Genomic DNA, 4,228 nt, shown 5'->3' on the forward strand with positions numbered 1-4,228 from the left:
GAATTATTGATGGCAACTGTCAGCTATCAATTCAGAAAGCAGTTCTTGGCCATTCTAACCACCAGCTTAACTTCTTCCAAGGAGGCCTGTGGCTTTTCCAAATGAGGGCTATCCCATTCAAGCAGCTCAAAAGACCCTGTTTATTTAGAATCATTAAGTATAAGCTTTATGTGTGTGTGCTGTGTGCTAAGTCACCTCAGTTATGTCTGACTGTTTGTGACCCTATGGACTCTAGCCCACCAGGCTCCTCTGTCCACAGGATTCTCCAGGCAAGAATACTTTTCAACCTACATGGAGTGGGTTGCCGTGCCCTCCTTCTGGGGATCTTCCTGACCCAGGGATCAAATCTATGTCTTTTATGTCTCCTGCACTGGCAGGTGGGTTCTTTACCACCAGTACCAACTGACAAGCTTTATAGAAGGATAGAATATATATATATATATTTAAATGTTTATTTATTTGGCTGCACTGGGTCTTAGTTGTGGCATGTAGCATCTTTAGCTGTAGCATGTAAACTCTTAGTTGCGGCATATGGGATCTAGTTCCCTGACCAGGGACAGAATCCAGGCCCCCTGCACTGAGAGTGCGGAGTCTTGGCCACTGGACCACCAGGGAAGTCTCTGGAGTTTGTGTGTGTGTGTGTGTGTGTGTGTGTGAGTATTTTGGATCCACAGTTGGTTAGGTCCAAGGATGTGGAACCTCCAGATACAGAGGGTCCAGTTCTAGAGAAGAGTGCTCACTGAGTGTCCATAAGAGTCCAATCAAAATTTTGCTAAGAACGTAATAGCTCATCCTTTCCCTCAGGTTCTCCCACCTGTTCCCTGGCCAGTTCTTTTTCAGGATGTTGGAAGCTCTGCCAGTTTCAGAACACACTTTGGTTCTCGGATCCACCTTGGGTCTGACAAGTTGGGAGGCTCGTACCCATCTCTCATGGAGGAATACCAGCAGCGTTGGCATCCTGTCCTTTGGAAGGCTGCCCGAGGCTGTGCCTTGGCCCTGGGCACTCTGGACCAGCTGGCCTCTCAGGCAGCTCCTGCCAGAGGTGCCCAGATGTCCTCGGAAGGAGGGCTGTGGGGCAGCGGGGAAGGGAAGGTTTCGAGGCTTGCCTGGCTGGCACAGTGCTTTGATTACAGCTCAGGGAGCCATCACACCCCAGAAGCCCTGTTGTATTTGTAGTCCTGCTTCGAGCCATAATGATACTACACAGACTCTTGACCACCAGGATCAGAAACTGAGCAAAGATTCCTCAGTGCCGGCTTGGAAGGTGTCTAGGAAACAGGATCACACCAACCTGTCAGCAAACATGTAGCTCTGATTTCCAAAGCATCCGTTGGCAGGGTCTCTCTTGGTCCCAGCACTGGTGGTGTGGCAGGAGGCTCCACCAGGACTCCTGGGTTTGGCCTCTGGGAGACCACCTGCCCTCACTGGGGCCAGGCTCCAGGCAGCCGGGATGTGTCTGCCTGCTCACTCCTGCTTTCTCAGCACCTGGAATAGCGCCAGGCGGAGGAGTCACCCCATCCACATCGGTGGAGTGAATGAATGCATCACTGAAGTCTGGCCCGAGCTGGGGAAGGGCTTGCCTCTTGTTCCAGAACAGGCCTGGGTGGGAAAGTGACTGTGGTTCTCCTCTGCGGCTCGAAAGCAGCACTGTTCCGAGAAGGCCTTGGGCTGGCGAGAACCAAGGTTACTGTTCCTCCCTTATCTCTCTCTCCTGTAACTGAGTCATCACTGAAAGACTACCCTAGATAGAGATGAGAGAAAGCAAAATGTTGCAGGCCATCTTCAGATAGGGGCATCCGGGGAGGACAGTAGGAGATGGGCACAGTCAGGGTGGCACCTTCCGGGTGGGGGCAGGGGTGGGGCCCTTTGGAGACAAATTGCATATATTTGCATCCAGGCCCACCTACAGCCCGACCTGCAAAGGGCCCGCCCAGCTCTTTCCACCTATAGAAAGCCTAATCTTTCTTGGGCTCTCTCCTTTGCAGGATGTGCTGAACCAGAATTTAACTGCTAAGGTTCTAGCAATCTTCGGGGCGGGGGGGGCGGTTTAGGGGGAATGTGAAATGAACACTTCCTTTAAAATTTGAATTTCCAAATGTCATTTCTAGTTTTTATAAATGCTGTGCTTAGTCGCTTAGTCGTGTCCGACTCTTTGTGACCCCGTGGACTATAACCCCCCTCCCCCCATCCCCTCCAGGTTCCTCTGTCCATGGGATTCTCTTCCCAACCCAGGGATCGAACCCAGGTCTCCCACATTGAGGCGGATTCTTTACCTTGTGAGCCACCAGGAAAGCCCTGTATAAATAGAGGAGAGCATATTTTGAAGACTTTTTCGGGAGGGAGAAAGGCAACTTAGTCAATCCTGAATCTTCACTTGAGGAGGGGACTGGGCTTCCTCTTTTCCTGCGTTATCTGTGTGCCCCGCGGTCCTCCTGCCTCATGCCAGTAAAGGACGAACGTGGCTCGGGAGAAATTGGGTGCATTCCTGCTTTAGGCTCACCCTACATTTTCGGAGAAGAAAATGGACTCTCGCTGCTCTGGAAACCATAAAACCCGTGTTTGTCCTGTGTTCTTTAGAAAACGCCTCCCAGCGCAGCCGCGCGTTGTGTAACCCGCCCGGGCATCGCATTGCCCGAAGAGCTGCCCAGGCTCTTTCCTGCAATAATAAGCTTGATCTTTTTTTTCAATTCAACTGCAAGGAACCACCACCGCTGCCCGCTCCAAGTCACGTGCCCCAGTCACGTGGTGCTAAGACACAGAAGCCGGCTGGCCATCATTAACTAATGCTTACTACCGGGGAGGGGGAGGGAAATGAAGGTTTTAAAGACACAAACTCTGTTTTTAATTTTAAAAAAAAAAAAAAAAGCAAGACTGCAACGGAAGGTATATCCAAGGAAAGGAAGAGAGCCAAAAAGTACCCGCTGGTTTTGCTCCGCTCCCAGGACTCGGCCCGCCGAGCCGCAGGGCGGGTGGTGCGGGCCATTCTGGCGCTGGTCTCCAGCGTCGGAGATGGAGGACCGCATCCTTTAGGAGCAGAAATCCCCGCCTCTTCTGTTCCTTCTGGAATTCCTGCTCCTGGGCGGGTGGAGTTCGGGGAGGGGAGGGCTGGGGAGGGGCACGGGGAGCCCCTGGGCGCTTCTGGAGTTTTCAGTAACGTGCCAGCCAGCATCCCCAGCGTGGCTCCTTTAAATCTTCCTGCGGTTGCAACACACACTGCAAGGACTCTTGCCCACCTGAATGTTTCCTTGTTCAGTCCTTTGAATTTAGAAAGAAGTTCTTTCACTTTCTGGAGCTTGTCTCGTGTTACTTTCACTCTTAGAAACTGGAATTACCGAGCTGAGTTTGTTTGATTTTCGCCTAGAGGCGACAATGGTGGGAGTGAATGAAGAGTTTAGAATCTTGGTTGGAGGGAAATCTATGTATAGATAAAAGGTCCCAGCAGAAACTGACAACACTTTAAACAAACAAACAAACAAAAACTACCTGTTTTATTTCACATTATATATAAAGTCATTTCCAAAACACTCTGTGATACAGACTCATGAAGTCGCTCAGTCATGTCCGTCTCTTTGCGACCCCGTGGACTGTAGCCTACCAGACTCCTCCGTCCATGGGATTCCCCAGGCAAGAGTTCTGGAGTGGGTTGCCATTGCCTTCTCCAGGAGATCTTCCCAACCCAGGGATCGAACCCGGGTCTCCCGCATTGGAGGCAGACGCTTTAACCTCTGAGCCACCAAGGAAGTCCCTAAATATTTCTATGAGCCTCTTTTTTGGGGGGTGGGGGAAGGCAAGAATACGGGAGTGGGTTGCCATTCCCTTCTCCAGGAGATCTTCCTGACCCAGGGATTGAACCAGGCTCTCCCGAGTTGTAGGCAGACGCTTTGCCGTCTGAGCCACCAGGAAAGTTGATACAGACTCAGCCCTGAAAGAAAATCCACTGATGTAATCTGGAGGCTTAAATTGATATTTTACTTACTTCTCTTCAGAAGAACAAATACACAAGGAAATGTCCAGTGTTCTAGATCCACTGTATCACTGGAATATAGTTATTGCAGGACATTTAGTTAACTCCCTCTTCACTTTTCCTTCACTCTGCTCTCTTCAAAAAAGATGAAAGTATGTGATCTAAATGGATGGATCCAGTTTTTGTAGGGCCTGAAGCTTTTACAGTTTGAGAGGCCCTTGTGAAGAGAAGAGAAAATTAGAGGAGAAAACTAGGTATCACAGT

The 4,228-nt window shown here is 50.4% G+C and overlaps 1 non-coding gene across 1 annotated transcript; it reads right to left on the reverse strand.

Moving 5' to 3' along the window:
• Positions 1 to 3,668: 3,668 nt before the first annotated feature.
• TRNAW-CCA (transfer RNA tryptophan (anticodon CCA)) lies at positions 3,669 to 3,740 on the reverse strand. Its single transcript has one exon. It is a non-coding gene; the product is annotated as a tRNA-Trp (tRNA).
• Between the last annotated feature and the right edge of the window lie 488 nt (positions 3,741 to 4,228).

Source organism: Bos mutus, chromosome 12, assembly GCF_027580195.1.
Source record: "Bos mutus isolate GX-2022 chromosome 12, NWIPB_WYAK_1.1, whole genome shotgun sequence".
Classification (NCBI taxonomy): Eukaryota; Metazoa; Chordata; class Mammalia; order Artiodactyla; family Bovidae; genus Bos; species Bos mutus.